Below are 23790 nucleotides of genomic sequence, written 5' to 3' on the forward strand. Positions count from 1 at the left end.
GCAACAACGTCGGTTTCCTCGGTACGACTTAGAGTGACTGAAGCACTGAGTGTCTCACTATTGCATACAAGAGGCAGTGTTGCTGGACGAGGCAAGATCGAGATCTTGAGGATTGCTGAAGTCTAGGCTGGAGTACAGTTAAAGCAGCTATCAACGATGCATCCAAGCGAACCATCGGGTACAAAACCAACAAATCCGTTGGTAAGGATAAGGATGGTATCGTAGCAGAACTTAACAAGCAGTCCCGGAAAAGTTTGCTACCTGTCTGCACCGATTGGTTGATCAAGGCGACGATGTATCGAGTAATGTGTGTAGTTAGAATATCAGGGACTCTCTTGAGTCCCTTCGAATCGCACAGAGGGCTACGGCAAGGTCTTTCGTGTTTGCTGTTCAATAGTAAAAAGGAGAGCAGGGTTTAACATGAGTGGAACGATTTTCTCGAAGTCCGTTCAGTTGCACGGCATTGCTGTTGATATTGATATTATACCTCGCCAATTTGAGACGATGGCGGAAACGTACATCTGACTAAAGAAGAGTGAAGCAAAGTGAATCAGATTAGTCATTATTGTGTCCAAGACAAAGTACATGATGGCAAAGGGCTCCAAGGAGGAATCACCGCGCCCACCAACCCGAATTTCTATCGACAGTGATGAAATCAAGACGGTTGAAGATTCGACCGCCAACAACGACACAAGCAGAGAAATTCAGAGACGCATTGTGGCAGGAAATCAAACTTACTTTGGACTTTCCAGAACTCTTGGATCGAAGTTCGCCGTCACACGAAGTTAACCATCTACAAAACGCTCATTAGACCGGTAGGCCTCTACGAGCACGAAACATGGACTCTACGTGCAGAGAATCAACACGCCCTTGGAGTTTTCGAACGGAAGGTGTTGCGTACCATCTACGGTGGAGTGCAAATGGAAGGCGGGACTTGGAGAAGGCGAATGAACTACGAGCTGCATCAGTTGATGAGAAAACCAGCCATCTGCCATATCGCGAAAATTGGGAGGCTACCGTGGGCGGGTCACGTCATCAGGATGTCGGACAGCAACCCGACTAAAATGGTTCTCGAGAGTCATCCGACCGGTACAAGAAGACGTGGAGCGCAGCGAGCTAGGTGGGTCGACCAAGTGGAGGACGATCTGCGGATCCTACGCAGAGTGCGGAACTGGAGACAGACGTGGTCCGAGTAGACTTTATACGACTCTTACATACATCAGAGGGAACTCAGGCCTTAGTCTGACCAGTAAGGTAAGTATCAATATGATGTAGTACAAATAAATTAGCTATTATCACCACAGTTCACAACATGAACCCTGTTGATCGCACGATTCAACGCACCACCGTATTTCGCACAGGTGAGCAGCGCGAGCTCAGATCACTAACCCACTCAATTCTGCACTATCAGTGTTCCAACAACCTGCCGAAGCCCACTGACTAGCCACTGTGGTGGATGGCGTAGCTACCTACTACATGCTGCTGATGCTCCTACTGACACAAATTGACTCCGCTTCGGTAGTATCGTTTGAAACGTGATCGCGTCCACATTCGCCTTGGCGCGGTTGTCGCCGGTCGTCGTCCCTGACAAGAAGCTGATCAAACAGCGCAGCGTGCCACCGTCGTCGCCGGTCGTCGGGTTATTTTCGGGTTGGATTGGATAGCAGCGTGGTGGTGCTCTTTTTTTCGTCTGTCGGAAGGAAGCGCGCGCTTATTTTTTTGGTGATCGAACCTGGTGCCGAAACGTGATATAACCCCGAACGTTCCTGCACCTTCAAAGCGATACTCAACTCACATGGTGTCTGCTGTAAGTGTTACATTTCTGCTGAGATTGATGGAATCTCACGTATGCTATACGGACGGGGGCATTGCAAATGGAGCGATGGTTCTCGTCAATTGGACCTTTTGTTGAATGGATTGCTTTCAATTTGATGACAACGTGGACACTTCAAAATGCTGTTTTTGTAAAAAGACCTAAACAAGTTTGAGCCGTATCCATGGCGTGCGGAATATTGCAACCTATTATCGTTTATGTTATGTTTGCGGTGCACAGTGGTGCTGATGCAAGTCAAAATTAGAAATTATGATCGTTTAGCAGGAATTGTTCTGTAACAGTTGCAGTATCATATCGTCCGGGACCACAATGTCCTTGACCAGTTTTGCGACACAATGACTTACATTCAGATGCGTCGTAAGTTCCGAGGAAACTCATTGTTTGAATGTGATGGTTTAATATTTTTTACACCAACTTAAGCAATGTGACACATATTGCTTTAAGGACAAACGTATTGAAACCCCGCTTCAACAGTGCATCAGAACTTCAAACGCACAAATCTCAAAAAGCAAGCTTCAAACTACAATGCATTTTATTATTCTGTTCTTTCTCACTTATAATAAGCTTAAAATAAGAAGATCAGGTGCGCTGGTTTTGTTTACGAAGAGATTTGTGCGCTCGAAATCGTGAGTAGGTGCCAAAGTCGGCCATTGTGGCGGCCATTTTGGGATCCTAACAAGTCTGTCCTTAACGAAATATGACTTAGTGCAGTGTTTTTCAATTGGAGATGAATTATCTCAGTAAGTTTTAATCTGACAGAGGATGGACACTAGAGTGGGTCATCGTTTATATGAAAAAGTGAAAAATTCAATGGTATCTCATCAGATCAAAGCTTTTCAGATCCCTTTTCAGGACCCAAATAAGTGTGCAAAATTTGGGCACGATCGGTTATATCTACGTTTTGCGCATCGCGATTGAAGTTTGTATGGGGTTTTACATGGGAAAACACACTTTTTGCATTTCTCTCATAACAAGCTCGAATTTTTCTAAAACCATGTAACCGATAAAGTGAAAACATAGCCTAAGGTACCCTGAAAAACTTTGTCGATGACCGCGAAGTGATCTGATGCTTATGGAAAAATTATAGCGTTGGCATTGCTTGGCGAAACAGCATGATTTTGTTGCTATTGTTATTTCTTTACATGTTAAAACATAAACACATGCATGCGGTTCGTAGGTTATAACTATTTTCACTAGCATCGGATCGCTTTGCGGTTTTCAACAAAGTTTTCCTAGGCTATCATTTAACAGTATCGGTTAAAAAGTTTCAGACAAATTTTTTCAACTTATGACAAAAATGCAAAAAGTGTGTTTCCCCATACAAAATCCCATACAAATTTCAATTGCAATGCGCAAAGTGTAGACGCAACCGATCATGCTCAAATTTTGCACAAATACTCAGGACCCGAAACGGAACCAAAAACGCTTTGATCTGAGAAAACGGTTCCGATGACCCACACTAAGGACACTGAAGCGACAGACTACCCACAGGAGCTTGAAAGATTTTATTCACCACAGTCAGTGTTCATTGTTGTGTTTAACTCAGCATTAGCGTGGTGCTGACGGTGGTTGCCAACCGCACGAGTTACGGAGGGCGAATGAACTGTGGAAAAGATTTTGAAAATTTGACACTTTTTTAAACAATAGATCAATAATTTGTTGACAAAGGTAAATCCCATAATGGGACAATAATTTTATTGGCTCGTCAGTCTTATTCAAACATTAAACAAACTACAGTTTTCTCGCTGCGACGTTTCGGTCATGGTTTGGAATCAGGACCGAAACGTCGGCGTGATAAAGTTGTGGTCATGTCCCAATTAGAGGTGTGCGCCGCCGCGCCGCGCCGCGCCGATGAGAAATCGGCGTGAATCGGCGTGCGGCTCCCCAAGCCAACAAGAATAAAAAATACTATATTTTTTAAACGGGGATAGGTAAAGGGGGGTTATATCCATGCACTGGTGGAAAAAGTTTATGGTTATGTTGTTTGAAGCCGATCCAGGAAGCATCGGCGTATCGGCGTGACAAACGGCGGCGGCGGCGGCGTGAAAACCGCACGCCGATCGGCGTATCCTTTCTCAGAAAGGCTACCATCATCAAAACCAAAAAATTTCTGCAGTAGCACATAGCTAGATGTCCATTTGTTGCAATCCAATCATTAGAAAGTAGTTTACTTTGTTCATAATTGTTTGAGAAGCCCCACGCCGATGCACGCCGATTTTACGCCGAATATTCGGCGCACACGTCTAGTCCCAATGTGATATCCAGTCGAAAATCCAACCTAGATCTCGTAATTGTACACGCGAAAGCAGAAATTTCTCATCGGTCAGCAATTGAATGGAATCTAGTGAGATCTGGTATGCAGCATCTGAAAATGTTTATTTATTGCTTTCCACTGAATATGCTTCATGGCATATACTGATAACTTCATAAAAAAAAACAAACTTAAAGGTGCGAATAATATAAAGGGACATGCATTAAAAATACATCTAGTTTAATACCCCACAACAGCGGGCTGTAAAAAAACTTCATAATGTTATTTGATATATTCAGATTAAGGGTGTTTGTGTCTTGAATCACAGTATTCGTGAAATGCTACAGTGTCAATGAAATCCATAGTGGATTCCGTCAGAATATACAAATTCATGCTTGAAATTCTGTAAAAGTTCTCAGTGATAAAAAAGATGGTAGGGAAGATCAAATTATTATTTGTTATCTAATCTCAATTTTTCATCTTAATTTGCATCAACGCCAAATTTTAAATTTTGGAGAGGAAAATCTCAACCGTTAGTGGACTGGCGTATCTTCAAATTTAATCGATTTCTTCATTCATGTAAACATTAGGTTACCCAAAAAAAAATGAATGCTTCAAAAAAATAGGTTGCTCAACCCTAAAATGTATATATTAGACTGGGTCAACAAAGTCGATTGTTGGAACAAAGGTTTTTCGATTCCTTTGAGCGATTGGTTGCTTTCTCGTATTTCGCATAACGATTGAAATTTGTATGGAATTAAGTATGGAAAAACGTGCTTTTTTACATTTTTCGCATAAATTGATTTTTTTTGTCTAAAACGATCTAACTAATAACGTTGAAGTATAGCCTACAATATTCCGAAAAACTTTTCTGTAGACCGTAAAGTGATCCGAAACTTGTGATAAAAGTTATTACGTGCAGGTCGTCTGATGGTCATTAATAGAAACTCACTTTTTGACCTAACTTACCAAGTGAATAACGTTTTTCACAAGCATTGGATCACTTGCGGTCTTCGGCAAAGTTTTTCAGTATATCCTAGACTTTGCTTTAACGTTATCGGTAACATAGTTTTAAACAAAAAAAAAAATCAATTTATGAAGAAAATGCAAAAAAGTACGTTTTTTCATACTAAATACCATACAAATTTCAATCGCAATGCGGAATACGGAATTTTAATTATTCCCATACAACGTAGACCCACTTTAGTATATACAGGGGATAGACAAAATGATCGGGACAGGCAAAATTTTCACTTTTCAAAAAATTTCCAATTAGCTGTAACTTTTCGAAAAGTGCATCAAATATTCTCAAATTTTCACAGTAAGTTGATCAACTAGGGGAAATTACCTATTCTCGGCCGTTTTGTTCTCTTCGTCTTTGGACGTTTTTTGAAACCTATTGAACTCAGAGTTGGTCTCAAATCCTTCCCAACTAAGCTGAATTATATGGCCAAGTTCCAGGCAATTTGGCTGACAAAAACCCCCCATGACGAAGAGAACAAACCTGCCGATAATACCCATTGTCACCCTAGTTGTGTATCAGTGGACAAAATTTGAAAAAGATTGGGCGATTCTGCACGAAGTAATAAGTATTTTAGAAAAAGGTAGAATTATCTGATAGCCAACTTTGAGCTGTTATATCTTCGGACTCAATGAACCGAATGCAATGAAATTTTGCCCATTTATGACTTATATAATGAGCTCTGAAAAACGTTCGACTCAACTTGACATTAGTAGCAAGAGAAAAAGTTATAGCGATTTTATTAATTTTATGATATTTTAGTAAATTGGTCTATTTTTAATATGCATCCCATTTCTTTTTCAAATAATTGCCGCCTATGTTGTTACGTTTTTTCAAAACATATCTAGACAATCAAGACAATCAGAGGGAATTTAAATGTATTATAATTAGTATCTTGAATTTTCAAACGATGTTGAAATTTAAGAAAATTTGGTGTTTTAATAGAAAAATAATATAATCGTTATAATTTTCTTCCGTGTTAAGAATTTTCAGTTACACTCAAACCTCCATTTAGGTAGGATCCATTTAGGTAAAATCTATTTAGGTCCCTCCATTTAGGTAACGTTACCTAAATGGAATTTGATTGTCATTGGTCATCATTGATGACGTCAAACCCGACATCAACCTATCATTGACCTGTTTTCATTTTGGCCGGCAAACCCAATATAGACCCAACAGTTGTTCGGTGTTGGTCCAACAGTGGCCCAACATACGATAAAAATTGACCCGACTTTGACCCGACATTCAACAATTTTTCAGTCTGGCGGAATTTTGCAGGGTTTTTCGTGTTTCGTGCCCTTCTAGTCATTTGAATGACAAGTCTGACCTGAGACCCTCCAAAACCCTCAAAAATGCCCCTAAAGCCCCTCCTTTCCTGAGACTCCCTTGAAAGTTCTCTGAAACTCCGCATGACTCCCTTTAAATCTCCTAGTCAATCTCCCTTCTTGAACTTAATTTCAACCTTGTACTCCATTTAGGTAATAGACTGAATCCATTTAGGTAATGAATCTATTTAGGTAAAAATTCTATTTAGGCAGTCCCGACTCATTACCTAAATGGAGGTTTTGGTGTACGTCAAAAGTTTTTCAAAGCTCATTATATAAGTCCTAAATGGACAAAATTTCATTTCATTCGGTTCATTTAATCCGAAGATATAACAGCTCAAAGTTGGCTACCGGATAATTAAACCTTTTTTTAGAATCTTTATAACTTCGTGCAGAATAGCCCGATCTTTTCCCAATTTTGTCTACTGTTACACAAATAGTTGATCAACTTACAGTGAAAATTTGAGAATATTTGATGCGCTTTTCGTAAAGTTACAGCTATTTGAAACTTTTTTGAGAAGGGAAAATTTTGCCTGTCCCGACCATTTTGTCTATCCCCTGTATGTATATTTAAAGCATTTCTATTTTGAAAAAATTGAAAAATTGACCATTTTTCATAAAAATTAAAAAAATATTAGCTTTCCGTAATATTTTTGAATTTCTGAATTTTTCAAATATTTTTGTATTGTTCTCTAGACAGCTAAGCATACCCTTCAATATTGGATTTAAAAATATTACGAATATATTGACCGCAGAACCTTTTTTATTCCGATAAAATGGCTGCTTTTGAGCCTTTTAAATAAAAAATTGACAAAAATGCATGATTTTTTTTCAATTATGCAAGTTATATGTGATACACGCAGAAAAATAACACTTGTTTAAAAAAAAAACAAAGTTGATTTTCAAACTGAGAATTTATTTATTCCAAAGTGATATTTCTTTGTTCTTACTTATATTTTATCGATAAAAGCAACCAATTACCATAATTTCATAAAAACGTTAGCAATTTCATTTGTTTCTACAAAATGGGGGCCTTATACATGGCTCGGAAGCACTAACACATCTTTTAATTTCTTACTCCAGCTTTGCCAAAACGAGGGAGGAGTAGCAAATTCATCTCCCCAATTTCCAAATGCAGTTTTGGCCGTGATGGATAACGCGCAGGTACTCAAGACAGTATCCAAAACAGTTGGTCGGTTTCGCCATTTTGTCTTTTTTTATTCGTTCTCCTTTCCAACCGCTTGCCGACTGTCTTCAACAAGTTTCCGAGCTGCTGCAGGAGACGCCGTCACCACAATTAAATTCCGGCTTTGTTAGTGGCAAAAGTGCAGCCGTTTAAAACAATCCATTACTTTATGTTGAAACTATCATATCTCTATTTGTCCTGACAAACTGTAAAAAAATATACAAATGAAAATATTCGTATTATCAAGCAATGGAACAGTTCAGTTTAAACAAGAATCAGTTTGTCATCATAATAAACTGAAAAATCTATTGATTCTATGTAGTTCAAGAATTAAATTGTGTTTACAATTTATTTCTCTGTGTGATGTAATACTATTCATGTGTAAAGTTTTTGTAAAAAAACTATTTGTAATGTCTTGTTTGGAAGCTGATATATTACGCTTCTAGTGCATCGACAATCTATCAAATGTTCAGAGATCCTCAGATTTCCCTCTGAAACCTTCTTGGGAGCCCCTGAAACGCCCATAAGATCCAGTGGACCTCATGAAGTGCCCTTCCCAGCCAACACGAAGTCGTAAATGATGTACAATAGGATGCTAAAGTGGAGGCCATATGCGATCATGCTTCCATTCAACCGCATGAAAAGTGTATGCATATCGCCTACACTTAAGCATCCCATTCAACAGCATATGCGATCGTGTGTTGGCTGGGTTGAGACCCCTAAAACCCTCTTGAGACCTCCTTAAACGCCTCTCAGATCCCTTGAAGTGCCGTAGAGTTCCGCTGGAATTACCGGCACATAGCATTCAAGATTCTATATTTACGGGGCTCTCGAGCTGTTTTGAGTTTTGATTCTGAGTGGAATGTGTTTTTTTTTTACATTCATTGAAACACAGATGTTAACCCAAGTAATGTTTTCATGTCAAATGGACTAGAAGAGGTTCTTAGAAACATCATAAAACCAAAATAAATGGTTTTAGGTTTTATGGTGGTTATAAAAACCTCTGCAAAACTAATTGGTCATTAAAATATCACTTGAGAAGGCATTACCTTGGACCTTACTTCTTTTGACCGAATAAAGTAACACACTTCACACTTCTGCACTTTTCTGATATAAATTAATACATATTTATCCGTGGCGGTCCTGACGAACAAAGAATTATCGGCTCTCAACACACCCTGTTTCCAAAGGACCAATATCATGTTAAATTCAAATTATTTTGAACTTGAAAATTGATTTTAGAGAGATACCCAGTCAACCAGTGATCGTATAAGATGTTGCATAAGATGTTAAAGTGGAGGCGATATGCGTACATTTTGAATGCGCCTAAATGGAGGCATGCACGTATATGGCCTCCACTTTATCATCTTATGCCACATCTTTTACGATTACTGGTTGTGTGGGTAGTGTTTTATAGAAATATATTTTACTCATAAGTGAAGATAGCGTGTTTGTGTTCTTGGCTAAGTTGTAGAAAGTATTGTAGAAAATGTAATTGTTTGTTTAGATTTTGTTGCCACCCATGATAGGTACTAGCTTTCTTGACTTTGAAATCGGGATGTAAACTATGTTAGTTTGGAATTAAAATTTTCTAAAATATTCTTGAAAAAGTAACAATGAAAAATTAAAAATCGCCAGCACGCCAGCACGCGGGGTTCACTGAGCAGTTTCAGCAAATCTGAACAAAACATTGCCCAAATTGCAAAAATCCAAGAAAATTCAATTTTCAAAACCAAAAACCAATGAAGAAAATTGTTTGCATTCCCGAGTACAATAGCAAAAAGTTGTTCCTGGAACTTCTGACCTAGAGCTAAATTTGATATTTTAAGATCTACCAAATAGCTCGCTGCTATTGGCTAGCTCTCAAAACAGCTAAATATGATATGATTGTGTTGGTCGAGGAGTAAATTTTAGCTATTATTTCCAATACTTTTACTTTGTTTGACCAATATCACTTTTTGATCTTTATATCAAAATATGCTTTTATTGATTTTTTTCTCTACTCGGGTTAATTCTTTTTTATTTAAATTTAATAATATAAAATGAAACGCATTGAATAATACGACTTCCAAAAATTAGACTAAAATCAGTGCTTAAATATTTCTAAATAACATGTTATGAATGAGTCTCATAGTCTTACATAGTCTGAAATTGGATTTTTTGTGTTTATATAGCAATGGCTTGTTCGACAAGTTTTCGAATATGTAATGATATTTCCAAAAACTTTCCTAGAGACATCAGTACACTGTCTTCACAAATGATAAAAATTGAGTTTTTATCTCACTACTAGGTAAATTAATCACAACAGTAGTATTTTTAAAGAAGACCTAATGTCTATCAAACAACTTCTTCTTACAAACTATGCTTGTGGAACCAATTTTTCAGTGTCAAAATAATGTATAAAACATGGGCAGTTTTTGAACATTAATCAGTAATTACCTCGAGAAATACTTCAAATAGCATTGCGCTGTCTCTGAAAAAACGCATATTTTATCTCGCAGAATTACTTTGTGGGAGGTTTTAAAATTCCCCAAATTGTCTAGAAGAAGTTACAATCAGTAAACTGATTTTAAAAGGTCGTTCACAAAAAAATACTCGTATCTCTAAAAATTGAGCAGATAGAACAAAAGTTTGTTCGAAAAGTTTTCTCATAATGTCATTTTCTATCCCTTTGCTGCAAACATGAACATTAAACACGTTTTCTACGCTTATGGGAAAAACGAAATTTACTCTTACTTCTAGGTGGATTAGTGAACAACAATATTATGATAACGAAACAAGGCCTTTGGATAAGTATTGGATTTCACCCCTTAAACATTTCATTAACTATCAAAATAATGGAGTTACACTATGTTTCTTTAGTCATTCCTGCTAATCAATCTTCAATCAAACGCTGCTGTAAAGGCGTGGCTAGATTCCCGCTCAGTCCAGGAACCTTTCGTAATAGAAACTTCCCTAACTTCTTTCGGGTATAGAGTATCTTAGTGCTTGCCATACGATACACACATGTGAAATCGTCATTGAAAGAGAAAGCTATCAGTTAATAACTATGGAAGTGCTCATTGAAAACTTAACAGGGTAATTTAGGAGTGACATCCATAAATCATGTCAAAGAAAAATGGTTCATTTTATATTTTCTTATATTACTGTCTTAAAATCATAATCTCATAGTCTACCCCCGTTGGTTTGAACGACACCTCACCAACCAACCAAACCAACGGGGTTCATTTTTAATTTGGACTCCTAGTAACCCTGTGGGCATCAACACACTTATGGTAACCCTTTTTGCTGTTTTGTTTTGATTCTGCGTTCCGTTTCACCCCGTTCCATGAGCAGAATGATGTTTGAACCATTTTTAGTTCGAAGGATGTGCAGATTATAGAAGGTCAAATTAAAAAGTGTTCAGATAAGATGCGGTCAAACCAACGGGGATAGACGGTATATTAACAAATACGGTTATGTTTGTACAAATTCTTATACTGGCGTATCAATAAAAATGACGTTTATTATCTGATTATCAGAAAACCGTTGTCGAAGCTCAGCACTGCAATGACATGTGTCAAAGTTGCAAAATACTAGAAGCGTTTATTGATGGATGATGATAGGCTCTGTTGAGTTTTAGAATTTCATTGTTTTTTTTCAGGAGATTTCTCTGCTTATTTTGTGTACTGTATCAACCCACCTAAAAGTGTGATGTTTCATCGAGCCTCAAAAGTGGCATTTTGAAAAGGCCTTTACAGGCTTTCTTCGATGATTTATAAAGAAATAAGCAATTGTTCTAGAAACCTAATGTTATGACAGGAACTGCTGGCAACTGTGAGGATTACACCAAAAACTTTTTAATTCGTTTTTCGCAATACTTGATGAGATATGTGAGATAATATTTTGACCCAATCTCGCCGTGCACATTACCTATTTTCATACAAAATGCTTAAGTTCAGTGATATGAATCTCAGTTTATAGTGCAACGATACAGTTAAAAAAAAATATGAGTATTCATAATTACTTAAAAAGAAATATGATCTGAGAAAAAATCAGATAGGGCAACTTACTTATTTTTGGCTTATTAAAACCTGTTGAACGCAAATTAGGGCTCACATATTTCCCAACTAAGCTGCATTTGGCAATTTGACCTCTTCATGACGAGGAGAATAAACCTGCCAATAATACTCAATCACCCTATTTCCTAGCTAAACTTTCTGAAATGTTACAAAACTCCTATATCAGAAAAAAAAAAGATTTTTTTTTATATTTTTGTAATATTTTGGTAACCATCTGTTTTTAATAAACAGTTTGTTTGGACAAGTTATGTGTTCATTATGTCATTAAGTCCAGTACAAGCCTGTGCAGTCTTTTATGCAGTCTTGCTCTCTCTTACTGAAATTTTGACAGTTACTGAAGTCTCCGTTTTCAAAATTTACGAAGGAGGGAAGAACATAGCACAAGCTGGTGCACAAGCGAACTGCACAACGTTGTACGAGTATTTGAGAAGACACTATAACCACTTCTTCCGAGAAACAATCCCACTGTGAACCGTTCACTGCTATTGTCATTGCCATTGAAAAAAAAACACGAACGTTTGCAATTATACCTACGATAAGTGGCCTGGTGCTGTAAACAATTTCCCTTTCGGCGATGCTGCTGCTGCTTGGGGAACGTGGAGTGAAATGATGCTTTGTTTTCGCTCGCGATGTGTAATTCCCCTTCGACTGGTGATTTCCCAGCATTAATAAACCGGTTGTTATGGTGCGTCGTTTGACGATGTTTGTTTCAGTTTTTTTTTTGCATCGCGAAATTCCAACTGGACATTCCAAAACAGCATCAGAGAGGAGACCGCCGGACGACGAACTTGACGCACAAGAAAATAAAGAATTGAGACTTGATGGAAGCGGTTTAGTTAAGCGAGTGCGAGCACGTGGTTACTGGTGTTATCTCTGCAGCTCTGGCTACTACGTATGAGTCGGCTGAGCGGTAGGTAGGTAATTAGCATGCATGCACGCTCTGTTCTCTGAGTGAGGTTTTAGCTATTTTACGCATTTTGTGGCGTTCATGTGAGAGAATTGTCTGATCGTCGATAATGGGCTTCATGTAAATGTGTTGACTCACACTCGATCGATCAGATTTATGTACATTTGAAAAGAAGCTTTATTTGTAATCTGTCAATGAACTTTTTCGGAAATTCATAGAGCAACTCTTTAAAGATTTTCGATAGATATTCAATCATTTATTTAGTTCAACATCATATTCATAATATCAGTCAGTCAACAATTTACCATCTTAACCATCCAGTGATCGCGCTGTTGTATTTTGCACAACAGGTTGTATAAACCTCACTTTTTTTTTAACTTGCGTAGTGCTGACGGTTGTGCTAAACCGCACGATTGACGGATGATTAATATTCGATTTACAACTGTAGCTCTCCAACCAAAAATTTCACGAGAAAACTACTTTTATGATGTTTCCTTGCAAATTCTGAACTAATTCCTCGTGTGACCCCAGTGACCATGAAAGAACGTTCAGGAGCAACTTTTTGTGCCTTTTCCCGAGAAATGTGAGGAGGCATTATCCATTCCTGATTCCTGATATACTTTAAAGCTTCTTAAGCTACTCTGAAACATTCTTTCCAGAGATTTTTTGAGAAATTTCTTGATGAGCTCGTGGAGAAACCTTCTGAGAAAGTCCCAAGGTACCTAAGCAGGGGTGCCATACATACATATTTATATCCAGTTAGTCTAGTGGTTAAGGCTATGGATCGCCAATCCAGAGACGGTGGGATGAATTCCAAAATTTCCTGGACTCCCAGGGCATAGTGTATCATTGTACTTGCCTCACAATATACAAATTCATGCAATGGCAGACAAAGAAAGCCCTTCAATTAATAACTGTGGAAGTGCTCCAAGAACACTAAGTTGAAGCGAGGCAGGCGAAGTCCCAGTGGGGTCGTAGAGCCATAAAGAAGAAGAAGAAGATTTTTTAGCTACAGGGGCTATTTTATTTTTGTGCCATATAGATTTTTTGAAAAATCATTTGGCATCCCTGTATTCAGATCTAGTAACATATCAAGCCACGTTTTCAATATAATAACGAAAGGATACGTCCGGGAGCTTTGATTCTAATCCTGAAAAAAAAATCAACACACCTTCACACGTTTGACAATTCCAATTAGCAAGATAGCCATCGAGCACGCTTGACTTCTCATCTGTGTATGACCTAGCCATTTCTAATTCACACAAAGCCTAGCTATTTTCTGCTTACATGACAGAGCCCTTAATTGGTTTATAAACTGCACTGTGTGGTAAATTTATCTTAATCCAATGCAATTAGCATCAAGGGTTGACAATTACAACAATATACTGCCGACCACTACCACAACCGCTGATACATAGCTTGAGGTGCACCACTACTGTTGTGTAAGTCCTACGAAAACAGATGATTCTGCGGGGAAAGGGGAAAGATGCTTTCACTATCCATGTCTTAATATCTCATGAAGTTGACGAAGGAGCAGTCATTCGAGTTAATCAAATAATACAATCAAGCTATAAGTTACCTGTGCTTTCTTAACATGGCTTAGGCTGCTTATCATGATGATAGTAGAATTTAATCTCTGTCAAGTTGATACCAGAATGTCAAGGGGAAATGGTAAAGGCAGAACCACAACATTTTCATGCTCTTGTGCTATGATTGATAGAGCTTACCTTGCCTAATTGGGAAAGTACATATCTCTTGTTTAAATAGAGTAATTCTTCATTACACCAACAAAGCTAGCCATGAAAATGTTTGACACTTCTGAGGTCATTTTGACAGACTACACACATGCAGGAAAAAGACGGATCATATATTCTACTTTATCAATCTTGTTGTCGTCCTTTTCATGCTCATGTTGCATCTGTCAAAATGACCTGTGAATTGTCAGTCATTTTAAGGTTAGATTCGTTGGTGTAATAAAGAATAGGGGTAACACAGAGAACAGACATCCAGGCTAGAACAAATTTCATTCGAAAAGTTGTGTAAGGATTTGAATCTTTACTTGAGTAAGGTTGCAAACCAATACACGATGACAACACTAACGCCACCAAACACCATATTGCCACAGTCAGTGGTGAATTGAAACATTTCAAGTGGTGAATTAAATTTGTATGGGAAATTAACCGATTGCAGCGCCACGCTATTGCCACTTGTGTTGCCGATTTCAAATGGCCGTTAAATTCCTTACACAGTTTCGGAACTGGACTTGGATGTCTGTTCTCTGTGGGGGTAATTCTCGCTGAGACCGGCCCACTATTTACACCTTGTCTTCAAAAATGTTTAAGGTGGCGATTTTCTGAAAGTCCTCGCTAAAAAAGTAAGGAAAATGTATTTGATTACTCAAATTGATGGACCCCCCGTTAGTTAGAGCCACAACAATTTTTTCAGACCCCTCGATTTTGGTCAAATGGTGGCTCATATAAACCGTTATAACTCAAAAGTTTCTCCAAAAACCACCTCAAAACGAAATGTTGTTGAAAAGGGGAAAGATAGAGCTACTATTTACAATAATAAAAAGCTGACTTACAAAAACCTCTCATGACGAAGAGAGCATATCCGTTGAGAATACCAAAGTACTCTTTTTTTTGGAAGTTCCAGCTAAAACGAAACAGAAAACTCGCGTGTCATGCCTCGGGCAAGTGGCCTAGTAAAAAAAAAAACAATTGTGTGTTATTCTCGTTTCTGTACCAATAAGAGCTTCCGCGATTGACGTATGCAGTGTTGTAGTGTCCTGGTAAAATTTAACACTGACCACTCATGGCTTACAACTTTCAGAACCCCTTGTACTAGTGGGTCTTCCTGGAAATGAATTCAGTATTGCGCACTATGCTCATGTTTTTGCAAGATTTTTCCCAATTCTGACGATAGTTCCTTAGATAGGGATTTGAGTGGAAAGAGTCGGGGAAAAGGATCAGACGGTTGTAAGAACAATAGGTGTTATGTCCAGTCTCGCTTCGCGTCTTGAGATTTTTGTATCAGGAATTTTTCTGGTTCCTTGGGATCTCTTAAGGAGTTTCTCAAGATAATTCTCAAAAATTTCTTGTTGGAACTATTCCCCCAAAAATTCTTTCGGAGAATAAAAAAAAATCTCTCAATGAAAGATTAAAAATCGTACATGTCAGGGATTCCAATAAAATTTCCTCCTGCAATTTTTCTAAGCAATTTCTTAGGATTTCCTCAGGAAAATTTCTCGAAATATTCTTCTTGAAATTCCCCTAGGGGTTTGCAGAGGAATTCCTCCTGGTGTTTCTTCACAGAATCCCTAAAAATGTCGTTCTTGCAGGCTCTTACTTGAAGATTTTTTTTCAGAATTTTTCTCTGGAATTTTAAAGAGATTCCTTCAGGTGCTATTTCCATATATTTTCTTGGAATGCCATCAAATATTTTCTTAGAATACTACACATATTTCCTCAAGTTTTTGTTCTAAAACTTATCCTCAAATTATTCCTTGGCATTTCAGCAGAAATTTATCTTAAACATTCTCAAGTGATTCTTCCACATGTTTTCATGATTCTAGCCTTCAATTTCTCGGAGCTTTCCTTGTTTTAGGAATTCTTTCAGGGAAGGATTATTCTAGAAATTTCTTCAGAGAGATTACATAGAAATTGCTTCGGCGATTCAAGGCAAGGAATCTTTACATTTTCTTCTTCTTGAATTTCATCTATGATCTTATACATTCATCTTCTGGAGTTCTTTCAGAGAATCCTTGAGGCATTCCTTAAAAAACCAGAAAATCTTCCAGTTTTTCTGTGCACTTTCAGAAAGAACTGCAGACAAAATCTTTGGAGGAGTCTTTGAAGTAATCGTAAGAAATATTTATGACGGAATCATAGATGCAATTCAAAAAAACTTTCGTAGGAGTTTCTGCTGAAATTCTTGAAGAAATTTCTCAAAAAATACATTGAAGAAACTTTTCGCAGGATTTATTGAAATGGAATTTTATGAAAAAAATCCATCGACAAACTTTTGAAGGAATCCCTTGCTTCCTTTGTAGAAAGTCTTGATATACTGAAAGAGTCCCTAAAGATTTTTCTGAATTTATTCCTGAAGCAATTTCAGAAGGAATCCCTGAACGGATGTTTTGGAAGATTCTCAAAAGTCATTTCTGTAATAACTTCTGGAGGAATAATATAGGTGAAAAGTTCTGGACAAATCCGAAATATTTCTTAGAAAATTTTCAATGGAAATTTTCTTTTGAAATTCCTAGAAAATAATTCTGTAGAAATTTCGGAATCCGTGGGAAAAAATCGCAGAGGTTTCCAAGCAATTATGTGTTATATTCGTCTCTGGACTTGTAAATCGAAGAACCTTTTTGCAAATGTTGGCAGGCTTTGTAAGTTTGTCGAAGAATTCCTGTTTTCTCAGGTATTCTTCCAAGATTTTTTTTTCAGGGATTTTTAAGAAACCTTCAGGAATTCGTACAAGTATCCAATCAGAAGTTTCCGAAGGAATTCTTTCAGAGATTCCATCAAAATTTCCTCCAGCAATTTCTCTCAGGGTTTTCTTCAGGAGTTCCCCTAGAAAATTCGCGAAAATTCTTGTGGAATTATTCTACGTGTTTCCCAAAGAAATTCTTCAGGTGTTGCTCCAGAGATTCCTTGAAAATGTCGTTCTGGTTGAAATTTCTTTTTAGTTTCGTGTAAGATTGCATGTAGAACTTAAAGCAGGAATTCGTCCAGAGATTTCTATAGGAGTTCCTTCGCAGATTCCTTCTTATATTTATGCAAGAATTCCTCTATAGATGCCTTCCTTCAGATTTTTATCCAGGGTTTTTTTTTCAGAAATTCCTGTTGGAGTTCCTTCAGATGTTCTTTTAGGTATTCCTCCATATAATCTCCATATACTAAGACATTGAAAGTTGCTCCAGGTATATTTCCAAGGACTGCTTCAGGAATTATTTTATATATTTTACCGGTGATCCTCCAGGAGCTTTTAAAAAGCTTTATTCCTTGGATTTTTTATTTTCAAAGATGATTTCAAGAAATAATTCTAGGAGTACCTGAAAAGGGTTCTACAGTTCTTCCAGATATTCCTACGGAACTTCTTTCAAAACTTCCTTTCCTTCGGAAATTTTCTCAGAGAATCCTTGAACACTAACCAACATATCATGTCAGTCATTTTTCCTTCCAGTTATGTTCAAAACGATTTCATTCAACCAGAGCCAATCCGGAGACGGCGGGTTAAATTCCCGTTCCGGTCGAGAAAATTTTCTCGACATCCTGGGCATAGTGTATCATTGTACTTGCCTCACAATATACAAGTTCATGCAATGGCAGGCAAAGGAAGCCCCTTAATTAATAACTGTGGAATTGCTCAAAAAACACTAAGTTGAGCGAGACGGGCCAAGTCCCAGTAGGGACGTAGAGCCATAAAGAAGAAGTAGAAGACCTATCAAATGAGAAGCGAATCCTATTGAATAAATTGTCACTAGAATGAGTAGCTGGGCACGAAAGACGAAAAACCCTGCAAAATTTCGCCAGACTGAAAAAAATATCGAATGGTCAAAATCGGGTAAATTTTTATCGAATGTTGGTTGGACCACTGTTGGACCAACATCGAACAACTATTGAGTCTATGTTGGGTTTGGTGGCCAAAATAAAAAATAGGTGAATGATAGGTTGATGTCGGGTTTGACGTCATCAATGATGGTAAACGCTATAAATCTACAACACCACAAATTTTGCTATTCCTAGCTGGGGTTCAATCGAATGTTATGTGCCATGACTGAAGCTGGAGCTAATGTCAATTGAGTGATCAGAGGCTAGTCAATTGATATTTCGATGGTAAATTAATGGTTACCTATCTCAATTTCAGCTTTAAATTTCGGTTGATACTGACACTTCGCAGCACTTTTTTTCACAACTTCTCCAAAAGTTTCTCTTGAAATTCTTTTAGTAGTTCCTTCAAAGATATCTTAGGAAATTCCTTCAAATGTTTCCACAAGACTGATTTCAGTAATTTCTTCAGAGATGTCTTCAGCAAATGCTTCATGAATCTTAGTATAGAAAAATTTCCGATTTATTCTAAGAATTTCTTCATGGAACCCTTACAGATTTCTTCTGGAATTTTTTCAGGGATTCCTTCAGAAAATCCTTTAGAAATTAAAAATCAATCCTCAGTATTTTTGGTTGGTACAAATTCTGGAAAAACTGATAAAACATCCCTGGAGGAATATTTTGAAGAGATATTTCTGGCGGAATATTTATAGGAATTTCTGCAGGAATCCCTGTATGAATTTCTCAAGGAATTCCAGAAGAATCTTTTAAAGGAATTTCCGTATAATTTTCAAATGGGGCCTTTTTGAAAAAAAAAATCTATGCAAGAATTCTTGAAGAAATACTTTACTTGAAAAATCCTTAAACTACTGAAAGAGTCTATGAATAAATTCCTGAAGTAATTCGTGAAAAAAAACCAGGAGGTAACTGTGGATAAATTTCTTAAAAAACCCTAACGAAGTTTTGAAGAAATCTCAAATCTTATTCCTGTTAAAATCCCTAATGACATATTTGAAGGAATCCCATAAAAAATCTCAGTAGGAATTTTTGTACAAATTCCTGGACGAATAACGGGGGAAAAAGTCCTGGAGGAATCCAAAAAAATCTTTTCAGAAATTTCCAATGGAATTGCTTCAGGAATTCCTAGAAAATTCCTAGACATTTCGAAATCCGGGGGAAAAAATCCAAGCAATTAGTGTTACACTCGTCTCTGGACTTAAGAATCATAGAACATATTTTGAAATGTGGGCAGCTTTGTACGTTTGTCGAAGAATTGCTCTAGGGGTTCTTCCAGAAATTCCTCCAAGCATTTTCGGGTTTCTTCAGTAATTTCTCAAGATAACTCTCGAAAGATTTGTCTTGGAGCTGGTCCACGGGTTTCTTGAGGAGTTTTTTCAGGTATTTTTTCCACGATTTATTCAGAGATTCTTAAGAAACTCCTTCAGAGATTGCTTCAGAAATTCGTACATATATCCTTTTAGTAATATCCGAAGGAATTATTTCAGAGATTCCATCAAAATTTCCTCCAGAAATTTACCTTAGTAAATTTTCCAGAAGTTCCCCTGGAAATTTCTCGAGAATTTTTGTTGCAATTCCTCTAGTTGTTTACCAAGAAAATCCTTCAGGTATTATTCCAGAGAGTGCTTAGAAAGTCGTTCAGGCAAAACTTTCTTTGCGGTTTCTTGCTGGATTACATCAATAACTACCAGCAGGAATTGCTCCAGAGATTTCTGCAGGAGTTCCTTCTCAGATTCCTTCCGAGGTTCTTGCGAGAATTTCTCTACGGATTTTCGGCTGTTCGAGTCAGTATGAAGTTGATCATCAATATTAACTTCTTTTCTCGATCAGCCTAGATAGCTGTGTAGTGTCGGTAGCGATTGTCTCAATTGGCTAAGAATAACACTACGGACCGCCTGTTCCGGTGGTAAGAATCCACCAACAGGTGACCCCTAATTCATGGTGTGATGCGGCTTTATGCTTACCGTGCCTAGGAATGAATGGCTAGGGGGGTCTAATAAAAACCTAACCGCTAACGGAGCCTGTGGAGTACCAGGGCGCCCTCCACAGTATGTAGCCCTTACTGCGCTAACCGGAGCAATGGTACAGTGGACCTTGTGTTTCTCCGAGACAATCAGCTGCCCTTCTTTAGTCTCACTTGAGGCTAAATAAGGGCGGGATTATGAAGATGTTGTTAATTAGTTTAAATTTTCACCTATATGGTTTCGCATTATGCGATTTACACAGTGTATTCTGTTTATCCTCGCCTTTGGCGTTTTCCAATCGATACCGATTTGGTTTTATTGTTGCTGTTCTTTGTTGTGCTGCTGTTGCGAAGAGTTTAATCTTACCTAGTTTGGGTAGTGGCTACGGTTAGGATAGCTCAGATCAATCTTCAGCATAAAAGAACAGCAACGATCAATCTTTGCAGACTTATGCAAAATGGTACTGCCCAAGTGGCCTTGGTACAAGAACCTTACTTTCGTAAGGGAAATTTCTATCTAGGAAACCTTGTGAACCCGGTGTTTGCCACTTTCAGTAAACATGAAATGGCAAACTCGCGTGTCATGCCTCGAGCCTGTGTGCTTGTCAACAACGCAATAGTTGCTACACTCATCTCTGAACTAACCACCAGAGATGTATGTGCTATCACAATTGGTGTATCTGTTGGAAACCTCAACAGGAAATACGTCTATTGTTCTGTGTATTTACCACATGATGAACCATCCCCTACGGATGCTTTCAAACAAGTCATCGCATACTGCACTTCAAAAGGCCTTCCGCTAATTGTTGGCAGTGATGCTAATGCTCACCATATCATCTGGGGCAGCTCAGACATTAACTTGAGAGGCTCCAGTTTGATGGAGTACTTAAGTAGTACAGATCTTGCATTACTTAACATAGGCAACCGCCCAACCTGCATGGTATCTGCTAGAGAGGAAGTGTTAGATATAACGCTTTGCTCTAGCAGAATTAGTCACGAGCTGACCAATTGGCATGTGTCAGATGAAGAATCTTTATCTGACCATCGCTATATCTTTTTTGAACATTTAAATGTTACTTCGCAAACATTGCGTTTCAGGAATCCTCGGTCAACAAACTGGGATCTTTATACTGATTTGGTTGCAGCCAAATTTCATGGATATTCACCATCCATTGACACTCCAAGTGATTTAGATGATGCCGTTGATACTACAACGACCTTCATCATGGAAGCTTTTGAAGAAGCATGCCCTCTACGGTCTGTGAAGATCACAAGAGGAACCCCTTGGTGGAACTCTGATCTGGCGAAACTCAGGAAACAATGTAGAAAGAGTTGGAACAGACGACGTTCGGCTGGTTCGGAGGCTTTCAGGTCGGCTCGCAAGGCCTACAGGAAAGCTCTCCGGTCTGCTGAACGATCCGGCTGGAAAAACCTTTGTACAAATGTTTCCAGCTTGAGTGAAGTCAGTCGGTTAAACAAAATCCTTGCGAAATCTAAGGATTTCCGGGTGAACGAACTTCGTTTGCCAAATGGCGATCTGACTTCCTCTGATGAGGAAGTTCTGGAATGCTTATTCAGCACACACTTCCCTGGATGTGTGGATATTACATCTTCGGATGATCCTGATGTCTTTTCTTGTAGTTATGATTCTTTAGCTTCGGTTCGGAGTATTGTAACTATAGAATCGATTGAGTGGGCTCTTAATAGCTTTGCTCCTTTCAAATCTCCTGGGGCAGATGGGATTTATCCTATTTTGCTTCAGAAGGGATTTGATTATTTCAAACATGTTTTGAAAAAACTACTTGTTTGCAGTTTTGCTACAGGGTATATTCTCAAATCCTGGAGGGATATTACTGTAAAGTTTATTCCGAAAGTGGGTCGTGCGTCGTATGAAGAAGCAAAGAGTTTCAGACCTATCAGTTTGACCTCTTTTCTTCTGAAATGCTTAGAACGCATTGTGGATCATCATATCCGTGATGTTCATCTGGCCAACGTGCCTCTTCATGTGAACCAACATGCCTACCAATCTGGTAAGTCCACTGTGACTCTTTTACACAAGGTTGTTTACGATATCGAGAAAGCATTCGCTCAAAAGCAATCTTGTTTGGGTGTTTTCTTAGATATCGAGGGTGCCTTTGACAACGTGCCTTTCGATGCCATATTGGAAGCCGCACGGAGTCATGGTATATCTCCAATGATTTCCAATTGGATTCACCAAATGCTCAAAAACCGATATCTCTTCTCGACATTGCGTCTAGCAGGGATTAGGAAATTGAGTGTTTGTGGATGCCCCCAAGGGGGAGTCTTATCACCGCTTTTGTGGAATGGCGTAGCAGATACGCTATTGAGGCAACTCAATAATAGCGGTTTTCCTACTTATGGTTTTGCCGACGACTACCTAACATTGTTAGTTGGTATGTGCATCAGCACCCTTTTCGACCTGATGCAAAACGCCCTTCAGGTAGTTGAGGGTTGGTGTCGCCAATATGGCCTTTCGGTTAATCCGAGTAAAACATCTATTGTTCTTTTCACGGAAAGGCGAAACCGTAATGGCGTTCGACCTTTGCGTCTCTTTGATTCTGAAATCGATGTGACTGAACAGGTAAAGTACGTTGGAGTCATTCTTGATTCCAAGCTTTCCTGGACACCTCACATTGAGTTCAGAATCAAGAAAGCTTGTATGGCCTTCGGGCAATGCCGGCGTACTTTTGGTACAACTTGGGGTCTAAAACCCAAGTATATAAAATGGATTTACACAACTGTGGTTCGGCCAATATTGGCTTATGGATGTCTTGTGTGGTGGCAAAAGGGTGAAGTGAGAACGGTCCAATCAAAATTAGGCCATCTCCAATAGATGTGCTTAATGGCGATGTCTGGAGCGTTCTCTTCAACTCCTACGGCAGCGCTAGAAGTTCTCTTTGACGTTGCCCCACTACACATTCATCTCAAACAAGAAGCCCTTTCTTGCACTTACCGGTTACGGGTACTCGGTCTACTAGAGGAAACTCCTGTGAACCGCAGTTCAACACACACCTCGTTTTTTCCACTTTTGGTGAATTGGGACAAAATTGTCCTTGCTCCAAGTGATCTTACAATTGCTTGTAATTTTCCTTATAGGACATTTTCCACGAAATTCCCTTCCCGGGAAGAGTGGACATCTGGTTATCTGGAAAGAAGTATTTCAGACGGCATCGTATGTTACACTGATGGCTCCCTTCTCGAAGGTCGAGCAGGTGCTGGTGTTTATTCTCGTGAGCTAAGGCTGTATCAGTCTTATTCACTTGGTAGACACTGTACCGTTTTTCAGGCCGAAATCTTTGCTCTTATGTGCGGAGTGCAATCAGCACTTCAGCAGCACGTAATGGGCAAAGTAATATACTTCTGTTCAGATAGCCAGGCTGCTATTAAAGCACTTGCTTCGGCCAACTCCAGGACAGAGGATAGTTATCGCTTGTCGAACTCAAATCGAGGAGCTGAATTCAGCAAACGCTGTTCACCTTCTATGGGTACCTGGTCATTCTTCCATCGCTGGAAATGAATTGGCTGATGAGTTAGCTCGCTCTGGAGCATCACATGACTTCATTGGCCCTGAGCCAGCTATTCCGATATCGAAGTGTTGGATTAAGCTTCAGATTCACACCTGGGCTGTCACTCAACACAGACAATATTGGA

General features: G+C 38.6%; 1 protein-coding gene across 1 annotated transcript in view; it reads left to right on the plus strand.

The window, feature by feature from the left end:
* Positions 1 to 1413: 1413 nt before the first annotated feature.
* Positions 1414 to 23790, plus strand: part of LOC109410908 (protein 5NUC-like) — a 61249-nt gene continuing 38872 nt past the window's right edge. The window contains exon 1 of the mRNA XM_019684436.3: positions 1414 to 1807. The gene's annotated coding sequence lies outside the window, so the exon portion shown is untranslated. The remainder of the gene's footprint in view (positions 1808 to 23790) is intronic.

This window comes from Aedes albopictus, chromosome 3 (assembly GCF_035046485.1).
Source record: "Aedes albopictus strain Foshan chromosome 3, AalbF5, whole genome shotgun sequence".
In the NCBI taxonomy this organism is placed as follows: Eukaryota; Metazoa; Arthropoda; class Insecta; order Diptera; family Culicidae; genus Aedes; species Aedes albopictus.